We start from the raw sequence: 25,103 nt of genomic DNA on the forward strand, positions 1-25,103 counted from the left end.
AGCAGAAAAGCAAAAGCGCTCATTGAGTCGTTGTCGTTTCATCTCATCTATTAAATTAAGTCTGGGCTTTCACCCAGTGCTGCCTCTTCTTCAGTTTCACTTCTCCATCTGTTCACATAGAACGTGTTTACGCTTTACGTCAAATATGTGTTGGGTCCGCCGATTGCTTCCAGTATGAATGAAGAAAAGTGCAGCGTTTCTATCTCGGCATGCGTGACAAATCTATAGTGTGCTCTGTTTATGCTCAATGCAATGTTTTGATGGAATGAGTAAAGCAGTAAATGGCCTCCAAAGGCTAAAAGGTTCATTAGAAGTTTCATTTTGAATGTTGTGTACAGCAGAAATGTTATCTTTGTGCTGGACACCAATTGTTCTCCTGTTTTTACAGAAATGTAAAAGGAAAGGTCAGAGGATCACAAGTCAACAACACTGCTTTCATGGCAGACTGCCAAATTAATCTTATCATGTATTTGTTAAAAGTTTCTAAAGGTCACAGAGTTCCAACAATCGTTTCTTTTAATGATGATTTCTGTTTTTCCTGTCTGTATCTCTTTATTACATTGCTTTGAGTTTTGTAAAATGTGCATGAAGGTCCAAAGTGTCAGTGAATGTTGTTTAGTTTTATACCTCTGAAATTCCCTCTCAGACTTTTGTGGAGGGTAGAGCTGGGCAATAGACAAAAAAATGAAAGCTTTTTTCATATTGGTTGGTATTGACGTGCACCAGTCAAAGGTTTGGACACAGCTTCTCATTTAATGGTTTTTCTTGATTTCATGACTCTTTGCATTGTAGATTCTCACTGAAGGCATCAAAACTATGAATGAACACACGTGGAAGTATGTAGTAAACACAAAAGTGTGAAACAACTCAAAACATGTTTGATATTTTACATTCTTCTGCTTTGACTCCTGCTTCGCTCACTCTTGGCCTTCTCTCCATGAGCTTCATGAGGTCGTCTCCTGAAATGGTTTCCAACAGTCTTGAAGGAGTTCAGAGATGCTGAGCGTTTGTTGGTCCTTTTGCCTTCACTCTGCGCTCCATCTCATCCCAAACCAGCTCCACTGGGTTCAGGTCAGGTGGCTGTGGAGGCCAGGCCTCCATCACTCTCCTTCTTGGTCACAGAGGCCTCACACAGCCTGGAGGTGTGTTTGGGGTCCTTGTGCTGTTGGAAAATAAATGATGGGATGGCATGTGGCTGCAGGATGCTGTGGTGGCCATGCTGGTTCAGTGTGCCTTCAGTTTGGAATAAATCACCAACTGTGAAACCAGCAAAGCCCCCCCACACCATCACGCCTCCTCCTCCATGCTTCACGGTGGGAACCATGCATGTAGAGACCATCGTTCACCTTTTCTGCACAAAGACACGGCAGGTGGAGCCAAAAATCTCAGATCTGGACCCATCAGACCAAAGCACAGATGGTCTAATGTCCACTCCTTGTGTTTCTTAGTCCAAACATCTCTTCTTGTTGCTTTTCCTCAGTCGTGGTTTCTCAGCAGCTGTTTGACCGTAAAGGCCTGATTCACACAGTCTGCTCTGAACACGCAGAGATGTGTCTGCTGCTGGAGCTCTGTGCAGCATCTATCTGGGCTCTGATCTGAGCTGCTGTTAACGATTTCTGAGGCTGGTGACTCGGATGAACGTATCCTCAGCAGCAGAGGGACTCTCGCACTTCCTTTCCTGGGCGTCCTCATGTGAGCCAGTTTCATCGCAGTGCTTGATGCGACTGCACTTGGGGACACATTCAACGTTTTAGCAATTTTCTGACTGACTGACCTTCAGTTCTTAAAGTAATGATGGGCTGTTGTTTCCCTTTATTCAGCTGTTTGCTATAATATGAACTCTAACAGTTGCCAAACGAGGCTGTCAGCTGTGCACCAACCTGATGGTCCCAACACCATTAATACATAACTCCATATATCTTCATATATTTGATGTCTTCAGTTTGTATCTACACTGTAGAAAGTAGTAAATATAAAGAAAACCCCTTAAATGAGAAGTTGTGTCCAAACCTTTGGCTGGTAGTGTACATCACAATGTAAAGCAAACTATTTCTGTCAAGCTTACTTTTTAGTCCTAAGGGAGAAAATATGAGGTTATTGTTGGTTTAAATATTATTTGCTTCTGTTAGAAGGGACAGACTGACAGAGGTGAGGCTGCCATATCGCACCATCGGCCCCTCTGGCCATCACCAGTAGGCGGTAGGTGAAGAGTCTTGACCACGGACACAACGACCGAGAGTGTCCAAGCCGGGGCTCAAACCGGCAACCTTCTGATCACAAAGCGAACTGCCAACTCTTGAGCCACGATCGCCCGAAATAGCAATGATAATAATACTTATGTGATGTAACACAAGCTTATAGGGATCATGTTATATACTTTTCCATAGTATTACATTTGAATTCAACAGTTCAATCTTTCAAATAACGGACAGATATTTGTGAAATCATGATACATTTCTGAATGTATTTTAACATCTAAATATGCACATGTACAAAAAATATATTTAAAAAACAAGTAAATTGTGTTTTACTATATTTACAGTGATGTTATGTTATTTTACCTTTGACATGTAAAAGCACAGTCTACTTATGTAAATTTAATGATATTCTAGAAAGACAGTACAAAACTGTAAAATATACAGTAAGATACTTTGACATTACTATTTTTTGGAACAGTGTAACATGGGTATATATGACAAAAGTCAAATCTTAATTCTTACTAGGCAGAAGTGTCAAGTGTTAGAGAAGAACAGAGTCGAAATTCTTTGATCAGTTCCAAAGAAATACGATCTCTGTTAATAGAAACTACCCGCACACTATTTCTTTCTTTCTTCTCTTTTTATATTGAAAAAAACAGTTTAAAGTTGTTGGGAAACAATCGCACAAGCAAAAAGATTTTGAATAGATCCTCAGTACAAAAATAAACAAACCTGACATGTTCATGGTCACACTGTTAACATTTTTATCCTGCTCACATTTCTCATACCAATATGTAGAAACCCAAACATTAACACGTGCTGCTGCTCCACCTACATTCTGCACTGTTTGCATCATCCGACTGGAAATCTTGTTCCAACTGCAAAATTAGAATTTCTGACTTTTGACTTATTCGGGAATGCACCGTAGGAATCTCCCCATCAGACGTTTGTGACTACGCACTGAACGTACAAACTCAGAATTAAGCTTTTGAAAAGTCAAATTTCACGTGTGTCAATTCACATGTAGGTAAAAGTTGGAAGTTTTCTTAAATATAAAAACTTCCCAGGATAATCCCAGGATAATCCCAGTATTAACAGTAACTGAGGGGCCCCAGATAGGAACCTTTAAGCTTGACAGAAATACTGATTTATTTTATATTGGGATAAATTTTGGTATGTCCTGCTGTGCATAACATTACTGTGATAAGATTCTTTGCCATATTGCCCAGCATCATTTTGAACTTTGACCTACAACAAAGATCCCTCACCAATGGAGCGCATGTGGGTCAACCGTTTGAGTCTTTTTGTTGCTCACACATGCTGTTACAGCCTCTGTGTCACCTGACTTTGGTGTCAGGTGGAGGGAGTATGCTACTCGTACTGATTGTTTGGGACAAAACGTATTTGTTGCTCATGATTAACTGTAGCTTTAGCACACCCACAATAGTCCTGATGGAGACAATTAGCTAAGTGAGTGAGTACTGAGCAGCTTTGTTTGCGTGGTTGTTTAAGAGATAGGTGAAACCAGCTTGAAGCTTACTACACAGCATCCACTTCCTGTGTTGGGAAGTAAACTGACCAACATATTAGCATTCAGTGACCCATGGATGCTGCCTTGATAGTGATCTTGCTTAAATAAGTGTGCTAGCAAACACCTGACCTGTGGGTGGTACTGTGATGTTCAGAAACTTCCAAAGAATTTAGTTTAGTTGGTTCTGAAGTCATTTTAAATGATGGAGCAGCAGTTGCAGTAGCTGTAAAGGCAACAAACCTTTTCACCTACCACATCGTTATCACTGTTTTCACCTCATCCTTTGTAGGTGCTGAATTTGATTTGACCAAGAAGCAGGAGCTGAAAACTGAGGCAAACCTGGAAATGCTAAAACCCGCAGTCTCCATGGACAGTTTCCCCCTTTACACCACCCGTATGACTGATGATGTTTTTTTCCTATTTTGTAGTCATTGATCCAAACAGAAGCTGCAGTCGGGGAAGTTGTATCTCCATAATGTTGGCACATGTAGCTGCTTAGACTTTAGCTCCACTATTTGCACTCAGTGAAGCGACCCTCCCCACCGTGTTTGCTTTTGGTGTGCCGCAGATGATTTTTCATTGAGTTACATTAAAACTAATAGGGCCTGCTGTGTGGTACAGCCAGCCCATAACCTTACTACTAAGTACTGAATAAGAGAGTAACAGAATAGCAGGGTTCACTCACCAAAACTGAAGCAAAGATTCTGGATGTCAGGCTCGGATAACTTGGGTAAGTTAGTTGTTAAAATGCTGCGTCCAAAACCAGTAGGTGATGTCACACTGACATCTTTTAGATACATTACCTTGACCTGAACTGACGGGTTCGAGTGTATGCACCTCCTGCAAGAGCGTGTTGTAAACCAGTGCGTACACAGCAGGCAGTTTTTATCCCACAGCGCACACACGAACACAAAAAAGAAGATGTATGTGCAATGGAGCTCCAGCGAGGCAGCACACAGTCTGAGATGGATGCAACTTTCTGACTTCCAGTCCCCAACGGCCTTCGACCTGCAGCGTTCTGCAATGTCTGGTGTACGTGAAGCGCTCGTGTGTTTTGTGCGTGTGCTCTGTGTGCGTGTGTGTGTGTTGCTGTAATAGAACAAAGGATTCTTTTGTACATCGGGCCCGTGGCTGCAGCGTCTCCTCCAAACACTGTGCTCTGCATGTATTTTCGTGTGTGCTGAACACATGTGTGCCTTTTCTTGCTCAGTGTTTATTAAGCAAAGCCTGAGCTTCACTCCAGTGTTTTTACATCCCCGTGGAGCGCAGCTTTCGCCCCAGGCCTGACTTTGGGCCTCCTGCCTTTCGTCAGACCCGGCTCGCCTTCCTTTCCTCTGGCTACCACCTAGTAGACTTCTGCTAATGCTAATCCTTCTCCTGACAGCTCCTTAGCACAGCTGCACTTGTTTTTTTCTTTCTGTTTATACGCCGATATTCAGAGACGCATGAAGAAAGGGTCGCAGGAAGATAAAAATACAGACCGTCTCTCGAACAACAGAAAGAAGCCACCAGTAATTAGATTCCATATTTTGCTTGGACTTGATTTAGCTCCTGGCATCAGTTTAGTTGGATACGATCCAGTTCAAGCAGCAGTGCTGTTGTCATTTTTTCAGTTTTTTATGCCATTGGCATGAAAATCTGCCTACTTCCCGAAATAAGAAAAAACTCTTCTATGTGTGGAGCATCTATGTGCTTGCTTTTTGGAAAACCATGCAAACTCCACCACTGGTGTGAGTTGGTGGTATCGCCAACAAGACTCCCAGTATGTGAAATTGGTATGTTTGGGTTCCTGCGACATCATCATTGTAACTGACCAATCACAGCAGTTTAATCAGGGGTGTTGTAAAATCCTGGTTTCATGTGATGTCACCCTGTGTTTGTGTGTATTAAGCTATGCTAGCTGCTTGGTTAAACTGTACTGCTGTGCCATCTGCCGTGACTCACAGATGTCTCATTTTCACGCTGTTGCAACAGATGAATAAAAATGACTGCACTGCTCGTCCATTATTACATCTCCACACCTTTACTGAGTGCGCATTAGGAATGTGATGCCAAGAAGTGTCACCAGCCACGGGCCCATTCGTCTACTAAAAGAGCTGTCATTAATATTTTACCTGTCCCCTCCCACATACACTGTTTGCTCCGTGGAGGTGACACTGTATTGGAATTTGTCCTCGCTAGAACAGCTGCTGGAACGCTTCCCTGCGTGCCGAACCCGACAGCGACATCTTTTCAGCGTTTCTAAAATACCGACACCTGGAGCTGAAGAGCACATATGCTGAGCTGCACATCCGTACACTCAAAACCACGCACTCGCCTGGAATACGCAGCCTATGTAATTCCATCGTCTGTGCATGCCCATCCCTCTGTGCTGTGTTTGTTTGGGTTGTATCTAGTTCCATTGCCATATGCTATCCGCAGCCATTGGTATCACACTCTGCGGCAGGCCCTCAGTAGCCTGCTGTTCTCAGGGCTCGGCTCCTCTTGTCCAAACAATGACTCCACTGACAAACACAAGCATTAGAGTTCATGATGAAAGTTTCAGAGCAGACACTTGCATATTGTTTTACTGATCCACTTTCCATGCGCTGTGCACCTCCATCACAGTAGCGCCAAGCACAAGGCTTCTTTTGAAATTGGTCTGCAGTTCTGCAAAAAGTGGCAAGCAGGGCAACAAAATGAGACAGTGCTTAAGTGCAATAAAACTCTTTCAAAGTTTGCAGGAAAACTAAAATTGTTGTTCCACTGCATCTTCCTCTAAACAAATTCATCTTCATTAGACCCGTCCACCTCTAATATGTGCCACTAAACGCTCCTAATGCAACATCTGAAAAAAAGCTGAAGCAAACATATCACACAAAGTCTGTTTCCACTTTAAAACAACACAAGTTCTGAATTTGATCAGTGCTGGTGGAATAAGGTCTGCAAACCAAAATATCGGCAGTGGCAGTCAGGAAAAGGTTACAGTTTGGGATGTCACGTGTTGGAAAGCTTGCTGTCACTGTGCTTACTGACAAAACTTAATTATAGCTTGTTTTGCCATCAATGTATTTAAGCGTCATTATTAGATTCCTATTAAATTTATTCTTCCTCGCTGTGGTTGCCATTTTTGCATAAAACACTGTGGGCATATGCATGCATGCACACAGCTTCTTGCCTGCACCTCGACCCTCTTTAAAATGAATTGCACGAATGTATGTCACACCATGCAGGAGTCAAAGTTCAACCCAGTTGTGTAAGTGCTCCTCGCCAACACACTTGCGCCTTGCTTGCACAGCACAATCAATAGAAAAGAATGGATTTCAGCAGCGTGTGCGACTTCCTTGATGGAGTAACCTCAGTCATCCTAGCTTGGCATTCTTCACTTGTGGCTGTAGCTCAGGCGGTAGAGCAGGTCATCTACTGATCAGAAAGTTGGTGGTTCGATTCCTGGCTTCCCCTAGTCTGCATGTCAAATATCCTTAGGCAAGATACTATCCCCAAAGTGCTCTCCGATGCATCCATCAGAGTATGACTGTGTGTCAATGTTACTTAGAAAGCACCTAGAAAAATGTGCTGGTGTGAATGGGTGAATGCACAAGTTGTGTAAAGCGCTTTGAGTGCTCAGAAGAGTAGAAAAGCGCTATATAAGAACCAGTCCATTTACCTGAAGAGTTGTGGAGAAATGTGCTCTTGCACCAAATGGCACATTTCAGCTTTGATAACGACATTAATTGGACGTATGGCAGGATGACATGAACCAGAGTATACTTAGTCATTGCCTAAACGACCTGCAGATATCGAAAATGAAGCCCAAGTTATTCATTCTGCCTACATGTATATGTGCTTACTGGTGCCAGTTTAAGTGACTGATGGAATCACCTGTGCAGGAGGTATATTTCTGTAACATATATGTCATATTCCCAGTATGAAGTTGTTCAAACCACAGTGTATAAACATTTATGCACTGAGTGTGTATTGGACTCTCTTGAGTCAAATGGTGTGTGCTTCAGTAGTGAGGTCATAGAGCTTGTTACCATGATACAGGCTGTCATAGTAACCTGATGTTATTGCCGTCGGTATTACAGGAACTCAGATGTTAGTTAAAATAAATGCGTAGTGTCGTCTCTAGTCTCGACGATCACTCTGCATCAATTCTTTTAAACTCTGAAGGATCATAAAGTAACTTTACCTACACGAGTGTTTTCAGCAGCCACCATGCAGTGATGGCAGCATTAGCCAAGTTAGCACTTTACCCTCTGCAGGTGGTTAGGATGACTCCACTAGTGCACACTTGAAGGATTTAAGGCAAATTGTTCAGTTCAGCACAAACACTTTTAAACTCCGTAGCAGGGCGAAGTTAATGGAGCAAACAGCAGCGTAGATCAATCCCGGGGCCATCCTGGGTCTCTAACCAGTGAAAAAGCAATCTGTGGCAAATTCTCATTTTTCTCCGAGGACTACAAGAGTCACAGAAAGGAAGTATGGAATCTGCAGTTTAAATTCCAGAAAACCAAATTTGTATTCCTGATGCGATTTTTGGATCCATTTACTTATTTCTCTTTTTAAATTGCAATTTTAAAAAAGTATTTCGAAGATGTGATTTTTAATTTTGTAGTTGAATTTCTTTTAAATAAAGTTTTTATGAAGTTTTTCAAGTTGAACTGTTTATTTATAGACTAATAGTGTATTGAGTAATAATAAATTACTTTGTTAATGTCTTAATAAGTAGATATCACTAAATAGAATTAATTAATATAATTGTAAAAGAATGTTTTATATTTTATTGCATACTTAATTCTTCATTTATAAAATTCTTTATATGGATGTTTGTGGGTCCGTGTAGACGTATAAAATAAGTGATGCCACTGATTCCTATGAGGAATTAGAGACTAACTGATTTAAACGTCAGTGTTGGCATTTATAACAGCTGATAAATGAAAATTAAGCTGTAAAGAAGAGACTGGAGAAACACCTTCATCAATGTTATTATTATTATTATTATTATTATTAATGTTGCTTAGTGTGTCGACCAGAGGACACTCTGCAACTGTGATAAACACAACGACCAGCTGATCCAAACAGGGTTGTACAGATTATAAAGTAAAAAAATTATAAAGTAAAAACAAAAGTGAATTAATAACAACACGTACCTGTAGCAAATGTTAGCTAATGTAGGCTAATGATAGCAAATGGGACGTATGTTTATGTGTCGTGTATCTGAAAAAACAAAGTTAATATACGAATATTGGACTTTTACATCATGAAAAATCAGTATTGACATCAGTTTTAAACCAGTCAGGCTTTATGTCGAGTGACAGTATACTGAGAATGTTGAAGTAATACAGTAAAGCTAGTAAGTGCACAAGTCCTGTGATGGAGCGGTATCCTGTTCAGGGTAGCCAGCCTCGGGACCAATGACAGCTGGGATAGATTGGAATTTTTTCACTGGTTAAATTATGTTCTGTTAATTTGAATTGTTCTAAGACTCTTCCTGCAGTAAGCTCTCAAACTGCTGGTGATTGTTGTGCCCAAAGGCAGCTTGCTGCCCGCCATTGATTGAACTAGCGAGGATCCTTTGTATGGGGAGGAGAGTGGGCGGAGAGGGGAGCAGTTTTGGAACCATATTGTCCGTATGTGCAGACACGTGAGTACGCTACATGTCTGAGTCGGGTGGCTTTGCGTCGGCCTTGGGTAATTTCAGACGGCGGTACAAACTAAATGAGACGGACGTGTCCCTCCCGTTGACTTATTTATTTTGACTTTCTGAAGATATGATTGGCATTGCTGCTATTTTTGACTCCCATCAAAGGCTTTTTAAAAAATCTTTGGCAACTCTGATTGTCCCGAAGCCAACCTGTAATCATTTAATGCACTGTACTTCTGTAGAGAGAAAGAGACACTCTTTCACGCTGCTGTCCTAGAAATTCTCTTTTAACTGCTGCTGTGTATTCTGTTTGAAGCCTCCGTTTGACAGCTTCATTTGTGAAGCGTCTCAATTAGGCAGAATATTTCTGCCGACATATCTCGACGCCCAGACTGTCTTACTCGAACATGAAAGCCCAGGCTTAAGGAAGTCATCACACACCTCAGCACACACACACACACACACACACACACACACACACACACACACACACACACACTAAAAATAGAGGCAGCTATCCTACTAACGCTGGTTAATACTCCTCACCCCAGACAGTCAGATTTGCATATCTTTAATGTGCTTTTTTCTCCTCTGCTTTCCTTTTCTAGTTTCTCCTATTTCTCTCTGTCTTATGTGAGTCAGTCTGGCCTTTTATAGGAATTCTCAGGAGGGCTTGCAGTGCATGTTGGGAAGGAGCATTTTGTATCAGAAAAGCAAGAAAAAAGCAGGCTGAAAAGATTTCAACAATTGCGGTAATTAGAGATTTTTGGAAAGCCGAGACACCCCATCGCCACCGACCCCACCTCTTCCTCGCACTTTCACTCAGTCCTTCTCTCTGAGGCCTTTCAGGCCACTGTAATGGTCTCCATCTGGTCTGTGAGGGAGGGGGAAGGAAAGGTATTGAGTCTCCGGGCTGTATAGGACGACCATCTGGGCTGGGCCACTCCCGTGGCTCTGGGACTGCCTCTCAGCTGCACCGACCGACCAGCAGACACTGGTCCCGGCTACATGCCGTAACCCCGGCAGTAACAATGGCAACAATAGGTCCCGGCCCCATTTATTCCATTAAGCCCATGTGAGTCTTCCAATAAATAGTAAGCATTGCAATCTGCTAGTGGGCTGTCACTCTGCTGCCTGCAGTTAGCATATGCTATACTGATGAAAACATGGCAGTGCAGAGCCAGCTGGGATCCTTCCAGTATACAGTGTGTTTAGGTTGCACCAAGAGGTGATTTTAGCGTTCTCCTAGGGGTATACAGGCTGAGGAGTGCAATAAGGTAGCTAGGCACAATATTGTTTATGATTTTAAAAGTAAGCAATAAAATGTTAAAAACAATACGGTGTTTGATGGGAAGCCAATGTAAGTTGGCAAGAAGTGGAGTGATAGAATCAAACCTTCCAGTTCACGTTAAGAGGCGTGCCGCAGCCTTTTGCACGAGCTGCAGTCTATGAAGAAGGACAGATTGGAGGCTGAAGTAACGGGGGTTGCAGTAGTGTAATCTAGGAGTAACAAAGGCATGGATACGTTTTTCAAGATCCTTGCGCGGTATGTAAGGCTTAGCCTTAGAGATTTGACTTAGTTGGTAAAAACTAGATTTTTCTACGGAGGACACTTGTTTATCAAGCTTAAAAGAACTGTCCAGGAAAACACCTAAGTTGCTTACAGTATCAGAGAGGGAATTAGCAAGGGGCAGTGACTTCCCCAACCAGACAGTACAGTCTAGCATTTGGTGGTGTTCACGAGTACTCCACCTGTGACTGGAGCTTATATGCATATCTTTTCCACAAAGTAATTGCAAACTTTAAGTTAATATTTAGCATATTTTAAACCGTGTGATGCATCTGTTTTCCTACACTGTCACTAACACCTTTTCAATATGTGCTGTGCTGTTGTCTTAACATTGCAAGATTCCCTCACCGTTAGCCATCTGACCACTGTTTCATCACATTCAGTTTTTCTCCAGATGCACACAAATGAAATATTGAAATATCTTATAAAATTATAAAGATATCATCATTTTAACATGACTCTTGTTTGTGGTTTGTTTTTTAGTAAAAAATAAAAAAGAACTGCACTGCTTTACCTAAGATGAAACTGCAGTTTGACACAAATACAAACACGTGCCTGATCTATACTGGGATGGGACTTTATTATAATATATGGTAAATGCTTAACCAGACCACTTAAAGGATGTTGAAGCAAACACAAAACAGAATTTAAGACCCTGAACCGCTGTTGTTTATTTATTAAATAACTGTGCAGTCGAAACGTCTTCTAATCTAAACACAGCTTGACTTCCTTAAGAGCCCTCCAACTATAAACAGTCCGTCCTGTTAGAGCTGACTATATGTAGTATATTTATTCTTCCCAATTTAAATAAAGTTTCCTGCCGACTGGACGGTCATAAGCAAATAATTTCAATGGAAGCTGCGTGTTGGCATGTGGAGCAGCAGGTATCATCGGATTCATTCCTAAACATGCCCTGTTTACATTCTGGAGAGACGGGAGTTATTGGAGTGTGGTCCCGCCCATGAAGGGAAGCGCCAAAACCACAAACTAAGAATCTCTTCCTGTCATTACTTCAATCTCACCTGAAATATATTTCACCATAATAACTAATCAGTGCTTAAATGAAAAAAACCCACTATAAAATACCACCAACAGCACTTACGCTGCACTAAACTAATGTGAAATAGGCTGTCTAAGGGTCTTTGAACCTTCTGGCCTGTGGCTCATCGTTGTGGAAGCTGAAACCAGAATATGTTAAAGACACGGCGTGCAGCGGTTTTTCTATAAGAGGAAAATAACATCAAATTCGTCAGGGAAGCTAAAGACTGCTGAGCAGACAGTATCTACACCCTCAAGTCACTGTGCATGGTTATTGTAGACTAGTAGAACACTTAGACCTCAAAATTCAAAGGAACTTTTTTAAAGGTTGTAGTATTCTTTGGCATCAGGTTTTCAGTCTTACTAATCATTTGTAGAAGTTACATCCAGTGGCTTTAGTAGTAGCTACTAGCTTTCACCACGCACAAGTACTGAAGTAGACATAAAAAGCTACGTATGTATAATAGGACTGTCACGATTACGTCGACTATCAAAATCATCAACGACTAATTTAATAGTCGACGCGTCGTTTGAAGCTTTGTAAGATCCCAAAAGACGTAGGAATAAGTAGCAGGATTTAAGAATGTAATAACGGACTGAAACAGAAGATGGCAGCACTGCATGTACAAGGATGCCAGCTGCCGTTAAACACCAAAGAAGAAGCTGTGTCCGGTATCGAAGCTGTGTCCAAATTCAGAGGCCGCATCCTTTGGAGGCTGCATTTGTAGGCCGATTACGTCACGAGGACTGTCCAATTTCGAAGACTCCTCCAAATGTGGCCCACAAATGCGTCCTTCATTTCCCCAGATTTGAAGGATGGGTCGGGTGTATCCTTCGTGGCCCAACCTATCCCAGAATTCATAGCGCTGCCCAGCTCAGTTTCCAACACTGGCGGCAGCTACTTGGTTTTAATGTTACTCTTATTAATCTTTCTGGGTCACAAAATAAACTTTTAAGATATTTTCAGGCGAGGGTGTAGCTGTGTGAACTTCAAATATCTGCTCGGATTATTAAGACACCACATATTTGTAAAAGCGCGCCGACGTTTTCAGAGACGTCTGTTACCCACCCGCTCGATAGCTAGCCGGGAGGTCAAGGGTCACTAGAGCCGTCGAGAACAGTGAACTCCCGGCTTTTCACAGCAGCAGAAAAAATATGTGCTTAATATTGGCAATATGTAAATACACAAAAATGGAACAAATTCAGACCTTTGAATGCAGCAGAAGCCTTTTGACAGTGAAAATGATCAGATTGTGAAATGTGTTAAATATCTACATGCATTCAAATTGCTCGGTGATCATTTTAAGGTCAGTTTCTCTATAAATAAGTGGTTTAGGGAAAATTAAGGAATGGGTAGTTAATCATGAAAAAATTCCCCATGCTATATAAAAATGGAGTGTGCGTCATGATATGCTGATTTACTTCAGCTGTTCACTCTGTCCAGTAGTACGTCAGTACTGTCAGTAGTACTGTGATGCTGGCTGTTAAGCAGAAGCAGAGACCAGTCTGCACTAAGATAAGTGTTGCACCATAACAAACTCATATTTTTGCTGAAAGCTGAAATGTTTGACATTGTCGCAGTAAGCCTTACTGGTTCTTGTTTCACTCGAGCCGAGGCAATTGATACATGGCATTCAAAGCCCTGAAACCTATATTTTCCCTCCAATTTGTCTCCGATTTGTTATTTCAGACTGCAGCTCAAGGCCGACTGAGCACATTAAGTGCGAGCCCTGGCAGCTGAGTGATCGTGTAGCTTCCTTTAGCCTCTTCTAACAGGCTGATTTTGTGCAGGATCTTTAATGGAAATCAGGAGCATGGAGTTTGTTTGCTGCTGTGATAAAGTTGGGTGGGGAAAAGGGTGGATTGGGCGGTAGAAGATGCTTCCATGTAAAAATACCATTAGTATCCATTGTAGCAGCAGTAAATAGGGTATTCCACATGTCCTTCTTTCCAGGAACGGGTTCAAGCTTCTCTGATGCTAAGGTGCATTGAAAAGTGGCTTACAGCTGTGCAGCAACTGAGGACAGTTGGCAGAGCTTTGCATTGGGCAGTTCAGTGGCTAGAAGGGTATGAAGTCATGTGGAATGGCTAAGCATCAGAGACCATGTCGCTGATCAAAAACTTCACCTTTACATGTAGATACAGTATCCTGATGATTTTGACTTTTATTTTGACTCTTTTGTATATTTTATCAGCCAGCCTGCTCTGTCGCACATCATCAGAGGTTTGGTTGGATTGAACTCCCACCTGTACACAGAAATATCTAAAGGTATATTGGCACACCGACTGCTGCGTTGCATCGATATAAAACATACCTGACACGAGATATACTTTTGTGTGAGCTGAATACTCACATACGAGCAATAACCTCTGTGCGAATCAGTGGCCTCCACCCGGTTTGTCATCGATTCCCCTCGTCTGCAGTCTGTCTTTGCCTTTGGCCTCTGTCTGCGGTCTGCCTGTCTGTCACCCCTGACTTTCCCTTTCTGTCTCCCAACAGTCATCCAAGCTATACAGCAGCTCAGCCAGTGGAAGAACGCTGGGCGTGTTGCCAGCTATCCAGGGCGCCAGTTGGGCAGTCCATCAGTAGCATTAAAGACATGTTATCCACCCGAGTGTATCCGTCTGGCTTAGAGCCCTTATCCCCCTGTCCGAGTGCCCCCCAGCCCCATACTTCCTCTGTAGTCACCGAGGGGCCCTGCGTAAAGTGCAAAGTACCCTTCTTGCTTTATCAGCATGGTACCCAGGCATTCGGCTTGCTGCTTTGGGTCTCTTAAAACACGTACACAAATAAATGAGGAGGCTGCTGGAAATAACTACTTTCTCATCTCCAGCCAAGCTGCCCTGCTGGTCAGGTCATTGTCTTTAAAGGGAAAGGGGAACAGAGAAAGCATGCCACTGCTGACCTCCACTCGATGCTTTCTTAAAGAATACAAAGTCAGCAAAGTTCATTTAGCTCTCTTGAAATATAAAATAGACGAGTGGTTCTACAGGGGCTTAAAAGGACTGTTTGTTTCCTGTTATACTTGGTTCAATAATGGACTGAGCATTATTTTTAGCTGTGATGGGAAAAAAAAAGACTGTTTCTGTTTTGATCCTGAATATACAGGATTTGTACTGCGTCTTGTCCTCATTCTATCTGCTTTAATATGTATAATGGCCACTGCTTTGTGGCACTCTTATTATTAGTGCTGTCACTTCAAGGGGCAGCTCCGAAGCAAGTTTAGCAACGTTAGGTGAGAAAAAACTTCATTTCTGGCCTTTAACCCAAATCGAAGAGTGGCGTGACATTCAAACTAAACGTTGTCTAATGGGGGAAAAGGAGAGCTGGTGTTCGCAGCAAAGTTCTCTGTTGCCTCACCGAGGCACCGAGTAGTTTTTATCATTCATGTCAGGAAAAGGCCAGCCAACTTTCACAGAGAATCAAATGGAAAAACACGGTATGTGGACATCATTGTCACAGCGAGTGTGCAAAATATAACCCAAAGATTTCTCTTACACACTTTTCTGTAGTTGTGCCAAGAATCCAAGGCAAGCAAACATCCTGGAAACCCTCGACAGTAGCCTCAGAGCAAGGCTTGCTGCAAACAAGTTCTGGATGTAGAGCGGTCACTCGCCAATGCTAATTTACACAATGCAACTGAAAACAGAAACTCTAATGCGACCCAAAAAGACCCGAGAAAACATGTCTGTAAAGTCCAAAACCACTGATGGATGGGCAGCTGTCAGCAATATTGGTTTTCACTTCCCTGATGTAATCGTTTGTTCATGAAAGTTTCATGTTCGTGAACGTTAAACAGACCCGGTGGAAAGATTTATTTTCATGCCATTATAGTTTGAAGTAGCCTCTATTGGTCGACAAGGAAAGTGTTGCTGCAGCCATCAAGGGAAACACTAATGGATGGATGTGCAACTAATGTATGCGGAGGAAAACCCAGAAGAATAAATGCTTTCTGTGCGGATGTTCACGGGCACTCTGCCAAAGCCGCCCAAAGCCAGGTCATAGTGCTGATGACATTTTACACTATTAAATAAATTTGCCTGAACAAGCTGAAACAGTATGCAGACCCAGGCAGCAGGCATTGCGTTTGACATTGCCCGTTGATGTTTTTCTTGTTAGTTGAGTCGTAGGTCTCAGTGACTTTGGCCTACAGACCAGTGGTTTAACCCCTGGCAACCAACAGAAATGTCTTTTTCCCAACTGGCTGGTGAAGGCTGCTGGGCCAAGTAGGTTGCAAAGACCTCCTTTTGATTGCTTTGGTCATTAGCAGATTATAGGTGTTTCCTATAATTTGCGTGGAAATTGCCAAATTATCTGCTTTGTAAAAGTGGCACCTTTAGAAACAAGCTGGTTTTAGCACACGGCACAACTTTTACTTTAAAGGTGAAGTCAGTTTCTGGTTTGCGTTGCACTCTACAATATCACAGTTTCTTAGCAAGCAGCTTACAAGTGTTTGCAGACCGCTCACCGTCTTTCAAGTCTGTGGACAATTGCTGCAATCTGCCAGCAACCAAAGGAAGTGCATGGAGTTTTTGTTTCAGCACTCTGTAATCAGTGGTTACCAGTCTGTGTTACAGGGGCTTAGCAACAGGTTAGGAAATACTCGTTTTTCCCTAGTATCTGATGGCAACCCATCTCTACGCCTGTGTGACCGAGACGTTAATGCTTTCAGTAGACGACTGGGAACTCAACTTATTTGTAGAACACTGGAAAGCTCATTTTAATTGCACACACGGTTAGTACACCGCTTACCCAGCTTCTCTAATTTGTGAATAAAAGCTCGGCCGTACATTATCGACCTCTCTCATTCTCCCCATAATAAATCTGAAATGCAGTCTTCATCATACACTTGACTGTGTGGCCTGCAGCAGCTGTAGAAAGAAGAGCAGAGTCTGTTTGCAGCTTTATTGAGGAATTTCTCAAGGTGTCATTAAGGGAGGCGGCTGAATGAACTCTGATGAAAGGCTGACTCGGAGTCTTTTGAACCTGTCGAGAATTGATCGAGGCATCGGTGAGCTAAGTGAATGTTGTGCTGGAGCTCACTACACCAATTGAAGGTCAAGTGCTTCCAAAACATCAGAAAGGAATTTTAATCAAAGGATCTCCTTTGGCTTTCACACGCATCTGAAATGATGTTCTACTTCTTACGTTTGTCTTTGTCATTAAGAAAATCTCAGGTTTTCCTTTATTATGGATATGAGTTGCTACAGTTAGTTTCTAACATTAGAATGAATTGGGATGTGAAAGATGGCAGTGGGAGAAAATGACATTTTTTGTGCTCAGCTTCTGCCATTGTTTCTGTTCACAGGAGTGTCCGTGGAAGAACTCGCTCCTGAAGGCCTGTGAGAGGACACACAAAAGGTCAGCCAGTCACATTCACTGTACTGAATGGCTGCAAATCTGTTTGGCTTTTTATCTCAGTCTCCTTTCTCTTTTGACGTGACACTTGTGGCGTTCCCGACAGCTCGCACGTGATCCACAGATTTGTAGGCATTCAATCCTGGAAGTGCAGTATTCATAGATTTTGAATACAGGTTCATGCAAACATGTGAAAATCAATGGTTTTCTCACTTCGGCTAAACTGCCCACATTTCTTTTCAGCTCTTTGCAGTTAGAGGACGGTGTATACAGAGTTAAATCTGTCTTTTCTTTGCTCTGACTCATTCTACATGAAAAACACGCACAATAAAGGGCTAATTTTAAGCATAGACATTCGGTTGTCCTACCCAGAATACGTCTCAACCAACACCTGGTAACACTTGACAAAAATTGGGGAAACGAGCAGAGTTTGTGCTTTCCTCTGAATCACACAGAATAACAGGGTGCAATGAAAAGAAAAAGCGTAGTCGCTGGGACGTTTTTATCTGTTATTGCTTTACTCATTACCAAATTTACCTTGTAAATTATTTTTTTAAATGGAGTCCAGATTTTACAGCAAAGCAACATCAAACTGGAATTCACTCAGCTAATATTACTAATATTACAGATTTGTAAATTACACCACGAGAAGGTCCGAGCTCTTTTGTATTTGTTCATCTTGTTTTCACAAAAGAGCCACTGAGAAAATCAACCAGTCCAGCTCTGCAATGCAAAGGCTTACCTTTAGTTATTTTCTTAACGTTGTCGGAGTCGCAACCTTCAGAAGCGTTTTGCATTTTGTTCTTTGCAGAGAATTCAGAGTTTTGTAGACTTACGAAATTGTAACTGATGAGCCGAGATGTTTGAAAAAATGGCATCTTTATTTGCAATTGGTGTGAAATATTCCAAACTTTTTATTTAATCTGCCCTCAAGAAGCAGAGAAAGTCCATGATACTGCTGGGAAGCATTCATGTAACAAAGTGTTTTGCAGGTTACCTCTGTGGTGGCCATTGCAGCTCTTTTATAGGCCAGTCTGTATTGAGAAGGCGTGGTCTTCAGAGTATTTAAAGGGAGCAGGAAATGGATTGGGGGCCATTTTGAGAAGTTGCTGTCTGTATGTGCACGATGTTGGCAAGAGACAGTAAACCAATTACTTCAGTTAAGATAGAGTGAAGTCTGATGTTTCCCTTACCGCGCCTCTCTGCGTAACAGATACAAACAAAGTGTACCAATTCCCTGTGACCTGGTGTGTCCAAAGGTGCTATACTGCACAACGTTTTACCTCAACAAATAGGATTCATGGAGAGAACGCAAAGAAGTGTTCATGTGTGATGAAGGGCACTAACAGAACATACAGCCGTAATCTTCAAAAACAAAAAGGGTTTTTTTTATACCCCCAAAAAGACAAAATTATTACAAAAATGACAAAAACAAGCTGTTTTAAGAACCAGGTGAGCCCATAAAAGAGGTCAACTTAACAAAACACAACTCAGCGAACTGACCTGCAAGCGAATGAACCATGTGTACACCAAAGGTGAAAACCACAGAGATGATAGCGAACCATAATTTGAGAAGAACCCCGTTCCCCCCTGCGTGGTCACAGCAGATGGTTCAGTCCATTTTATTGGCCTCTGCATTTATCCTCAGCCTCCGCTTTCACCCGAACCAGAAAGGACTGGAGCGGCAGCCAGCTAACTCAGAAAGAATAATTAATATATCATATCCCCATGTCACTATAGCACACAATACAAAACAGACTCTATGCCATCATTTGGGCTGAAGCTTACTGCTGTCATGTGTTACAAACCAACTCAAATGTTTGAATTGGTTAACTTATAATCACTGAAGCTTCACAGCACAAAGTAAAAGTAAGACAGAAAGGTAAACATGTGACCCAAATGTTTTAGTTGTGTGATTAATAATGTTATAAATCATTTTAAATAAAAATATTATTTTTCTTAAGAACTTTATTTTAAAGAAATCATAACTCACTGTTGTTTTGCTTCTGTAACCTAACTAGACCTGCTGTTGATTATTGCAGACTCATGTTAACAGTTTTTAACTGTGAAACAGATGGTTGTTTTCTGTTTTAAACGTTGGCTGGTAGAAGTGAAACAGTGAATCTAAATTTCAGAAAAATATCTGATTTATTTTGAGCAGCTTAGAAAAACGATGACAAAAAGTAAATTAAAAAGCCCGATGATTGGTCAAATGAACGCGGATGACAGAGTCTTTGCTGATTCTGATTCTGATATCAGGTCATGCAGACTAGTTTAAATCTAGATAGGCGGGATTTTCTTTTTATTACATAAATGTTACTATTTATTGTGTAAAATATATATTTTCCTTCATTTTTTGTCAGTACCTAATAGAATGCAGTACATTACTACTGCTGGAAGGTGGCAGTCATGCACCTGAAACCTGTTTGCTGACCACCTTTAACAAACAAAAATAGATGAGGGCACCACGAACTACCAGGTGTCAGACCGGGATTATATGTTACCATATAAACAGCTAATAAAAGCTTTTGTATGGAAGTTCTTAGCATAATTAACGAAAATGAATCTAATGTCTACTGTGCCGGTAAAGCTAGCATCTCAGAGGTCTATCACACCTGTGTGGACTCATAGTAGCAGTTAAATAATTAAATAATCTGATTTTTAATTTTTTTTTCTGTGCCTAAAAGTCTTGTAAACACATTGGTGGCAGAAAATACAGGAATAATTTGAAAAAGCCAAAAACTATTTTTATTTCCAGCTACATGCTGTCCGGCTGGTGAAGACGTAAACCTGACAACATTGTGTCCCCTACATAGTGTTTCTTACATAGACCCTTTTCTATCAGAGATGTGTTCGGCAACATTACTCCTTCATCCTGTCTATTTAAATACCCTCCAAGTGATACAGCTTTTGCTGCAGCAGATTCACAGGAAGTAATCGCTGGCTTACAGTTAGACATCTTGAAGTTTGCCTGTCTTACTAATACATTTTGAAACCTTGTTGTGTAGTGTTAAATTCCGGTTCTTTTGGATTCTTTAGGGCCAAGAAAGACACGGCTCAAAAGTGGTCTTTTTACTTTAAAAAATGATCTTTATTTTACGTCTACGTCACACCACACTTTAAGTTTCGATCAAACAGCCTAGTTGGTTTCACTTTCTAGCTGCAAAAGCATGCAGTTTCCCATCAGCACTTTTTGGCACAGAGTGTACTCAGAGTTAGGCCTTTCTTATATAAAGCAATGTGATCAGCATATTAACATTTAAGATGATAAATTTAAACCTCAACAGGAGTTAGTCAGTCATTGCCCGTACCATCAGCATGATTCACTGCATCATTGATTTTTCAGCTGCATCATTACAAGCAGATACAACCTCAGCATCAGTGCCAGTGGTGAGGCCTACAGACTCTGTAATATCAACATTTGGCTGTAAGTTTGGTTAAAGCTGTCCGAGGGAAGTTCAACTTAATCTGGTTGTACAGTAAGGTAAAGTCAGTACTTTCAGTCCCGCAGCACAAGTTCTTTGTGACCTATGTACATATGCTAATGCCCAGATATTAGGCTTCAAACTTCTGTTGGTCAGTATTATTGTAGAACAAAACCAGCATGATTGTTGTGAGGGCTTAGAATAGAATAGAATAGAATAGAATAGCCCTTTATTGTCATTGTCCATATACAATTGTCAGCGTTCCACACCAACTGTGTGAATAAAATATAAATAGTGGACAGCAGGAATGAAAAGTAAACAGGAGAAATATACAAAAGAAGAGAACGGCACGCATTCGAGAACAGGCTGCAAAGAAAAGCCTTGGTCTGAGTCCGTGTGTGAGCTGAGTGATGAGGGTTACTTAGACCGCAGCTCAGCTTGGTGGGGTGGGTGGGGTTTGGGGGGATAGTGTTTGTCCACAGTCCGAATGACCCGGGGAAGAGGCTGTTAGTGAGTCTGGAGGTGTGGAACCTGACTGAGGGCAGCGGGTCAAACAGTTGGTGGGTGGGGTGCGAGGGGTATCCTGTGATGGCCTTGGTTTTTCTGAGACAGGAGATGGCAGCCATTGTTTTTTGGGCGGTGTTAATTACCCTCTGCCCTGTTCTCAGTAGTGGCCACAGCAGGAGGAGAGCACGCTCTCCCCTGAGGAGCAGTAGAAGGTCAGCAGGAGCTTCTAGTCCAAGTTATTCCTCCTCAGGACACGGAGGAGGTGCAGCCGCTCTTACCAGGCTGTTGGTGTGGTGGGTCCAGGTATAATCGGCCATTCATCCAGATTGCACCACCAGATTGCACCCGAGACAAGTCCTCTACCTCCACCCGATACGCAGCAGATGCAGTCACCATCCTAGGCCATACTGGGCCAATATGGTTTGTGAGTGAAGATGGTGTTGGTATGGACTTTATGTGCTGCTGTGCTGTCGCCCTCCGACCTGATGTGCTGTGTTTATGCTCGGAAACTCTGTACTGAAACCTCTTTTGCGCGACTGGGTCGTAGCTGGAAATCCAGCTCTCGCCACAGGTGATTAACCCCAACATCAAAGTCGGTTCAGTTCTCGGAGAAGTTGATTATTGTTACCCTCAAATTTGGATCCTAACATCGCACAAGATAGGGAAGTGGTCAGAACAGCAGACTAATAGCAGCCACAGGTCTAATGTGCACAAGATGATCACCTGAAGCTGGCATGGTTTTATTATATTGGGGGAGTCACAGAACTATGCTATCATGCCTCACATGAGGTCAGAAAATTGCAGGTCAAGGTTTAGAGCGTTTTACTAGACAAATTAAAGCATCATCAATAATTTCAGAATGGTCCTTATTAGCCATGAACCTTAAAAAAAAAAGGTTTAAAACACCACAAAATTCTTTACAAATTGATTGGATGTTTTGGGTCAGCGTCAAATAATTGGCCGTCTGTTTTCCCCCTCGTTTCCTCTTGTTTTTAGACGCCACCTGTTTGGTGCAGTGACAGCCTCCCAGCACATCCTTTGGCCCTCTGCACTGAGCTACTGGCAAGGCTTTAGTGAGAGCCTTCCACTAAGCCATTACTTTATCACAGTGTGATTAAAGCAGATCTGATTTGCATACACCGAAGGAGGCACTTCACAGACTTTGCCCATTATGAAGCAATTGATGAATAATGATCCATCATGAATGGTGAAACTGTCATTTAACAACTTTGAGGTGACGTCTTTACAAATGCCTACTTTCAGTGCCGAGTCAGGAAGTGCCACATCGTCAATATAGAATTTAAGGTTTAATTAGAGGGTGTATATAGTGTTGACCTGAAACATGAATGCAGGAATATCATAATTCTCATGGCTAGCAGGGCTCAGCTACTCTGGTATTACTTGGAAATCTGAATGCAGAAACGTTCCTTTCACCCTTGCAGTATGACATCAATAAACACTGTCCATGATAATCAACTCTTATTGATTATAGCATCTTATGTAAGATATGCTCCTCACTGGCTAACTGAGGAAAACTGGACTTAAGACGATATTAATACAAAGTATGTTTTAGTCTCTGAGATGTCATCCAATGAGAGAGCAGTATCCCCACAGTAAGATCCACACTTGACTCCTTCCATGCACGGGTGGAAATCCTTCTCTTTAGGCTTAATGAGACTTAACTAACATCACTGTAAAAAACAAAAATGCAATATAAAAGTATTGTATTTTATCCTGTCTCAGAGTGACGCTGAAAAACTAGTTCATGCATTTATTACTTCCAGGCTGGACTACTGTAATTCATTATTATCAGGAAGTCCTAAAAACTCCCTGAAAAGCCTTCAGCTGATCCAAAATGCTGCAGCAAGAGTGCTGACAGGGAAGAGAGAGCATATTTCTCCTGTTTTGGCTTCCCTTCATTGGTCTTAAATAATCAGGCCCCATCTTATCTTAATGACCTTGTAGTACCATATCACCCTATTAGAGCACTTCGCTCTCGCTCTGCAGGCCTACTTGTTGTTCCTAGAGTATTTAAAAGTAGAATGGGAGGCAGAGCCTTCAGTTTCCAGGCCCCTCTTCTGTGGAACCAGCTTCCAGTTTGGATTCAGGAGACAGACACTATCTCTACTTTTAAGATTAGGCTTCAAACTTTCCTTTTTGCTAAAGCATATAGTTAGGGCTGGACCAGGTGACCCTGAATCCTCCCTTAGTTATGCTGCAATAGACGTAGGCTGCCGGGGATTCCCATGATGCATTGAGTTTTTCCTTTCCAGTCACCTTTCTCACTCACTATGTGTTAACAGACCTCTCTGCATTGAATCATATCTGTTATTAACCTCTGTCTCTCTTTCACAGCATGTCTTTTATCCCAACCAATCACAGCAGATGGCCCCGCCCCTCCCTGAGCCTGGTTCTGCTGGAGGTTTCTTCCTGTTAAAAGGGAGTTTTTCCTTCCCACTGTCGCCAAAGTGCTTGCTCATAGGGGGTCATATGATTGTTGGGTTTTTCTCTGTATCTATGAAGCGCCTTGAGGCAACTTTTGTTGTGATTTGGCGCTATATAAATAACATTGAATTGAATTGAATTCAGGGGTATCATTCCCTTTATCCTCATCTTTCCAAGACTTTGGCTGATGAGTTTCTATTCCTTTGCCCAAAGTTGACTTTTATTTTTAGAATAATCTATTTTTTAATTTATTTATTTACAAATATACTAACCAACAGCATCAGGATCATTCACACATGACTCAAATGTTGCTGAATTGTATTGTAACAGTAGTCCTGCCGGGGTCTGGGATCGATGATCCTTTGACAAGGACCAGCTTGGCTGTTTGATTAGGTTGGAAAAAGTCAGTGCTACTGTTTTGTTGCTCTGAAGAGGGACAAATACAAACTAGCAATGTGACAGTTTGGAAAAAAAGAATCTGCTTTTAACCCGAAAGGTTTTGTTAGATTGTAGTAGGTTTCAGTTCAGAGGTATTTTGGTGGCATTCAAGTGAACGTGGTCAGGTTAAACAGAGATTACGAAAATGAGGAAGTTACTAACATCATCAGAGGATGTGCGGATAGACAACCTCATCTTGGTTCCTCCAGCTTTTGCGTAGGCAAGGCAAGGCAAGGCAAGGCAAGTTTATTTGTATAGCACAATTCAACAACAAGGTGATTCAAAGTGCTTTACAGAGACATTAGAAACAAGAACAAATAAAAAGCATGATTTAAAATTGATTAAAACAAGCAAATAAACTAACTAACTAATTAACAAACAAACAAACAAACAAACAAACAAACAACAGTATATAAAATCAAAACAGATAAAATCAGAACAGTAGATAAAATCAGTAGTTAAATGTAAGTTTTGAAATTTAAGCTTAAAGTGTGGATTTGGTGCTTTATTCAAATGCAGCTGAGAACAGGTGAGTCTTCAACCTGGATTTAAATAAACTGAGTGTTTCAGCTGATCTGAGGCTTTCTGGGAGTTTGTTCCAGATATAAGGAGCATAAAAGCTGAATGCAGCTTCTCCGTGTCTGGTTCTGACTCTGGGAACTGATAAAAGACCGGATCCAGATGACCTGAGGGATCTGGATGGTTCATACTGGGTCAGGAGGTCATTGATGTATTTTGGTCCTAAACCATTCAGAGCTTTATAGGCCAGCATCAGAACTTTAAAGTCTATCCTCTGACGGACAGGAAGCCAGTGTAAAGACCTCAGAGCTGGACTGATGTGGTCCACTTTTTTGGTCTTAGTGAGGACTCGAGCAGCAGAGTTCTGAATGAGCTGTAGTTGTCTGACTGATTTTTTAGGTAGACCTGTAAAGATGCTGTTACAGTAATCAAGCCTACTAAAGATGA

General features: G+C 41.8%; 1 long non-coding RNA gene across 3 annotated transcripts in view; it reads left to right on the plus strand.

The window, feature by feature from the left end:
• LOC309688502 overlaps positions 1-25,103 on the plus strand; it is a 127,220-nt gene that overhangs the window by 72,704 nt on the left and 29,413 nt on the right. For all 3 annotated transcript variants that reach the window (XR_014271090.1, XR_014271091.1, XR_014271092.1), the window contains one exon: positions 17,273-17,325. This is a non-coding gene — a long non-coding RNA (uncharacterized lncRNA). The remainder of the gene's footprint in view (positions 1-17,272; positions 17,326-25,103) is intronic.

The sequence above is a fragment of the Aulonocara stuartgranti genome (genome assembly GCF_965226115.1).
Source record: "Aulonocara stuartgranti genome assembly, chromosome: 14".
Lineage (NCBI taxonomy): Eukaryota > Metazoa > Chordata > Actinopteri > Cichliformes > Cichlidae > Aulonocara > Aulonocara stuartgranti.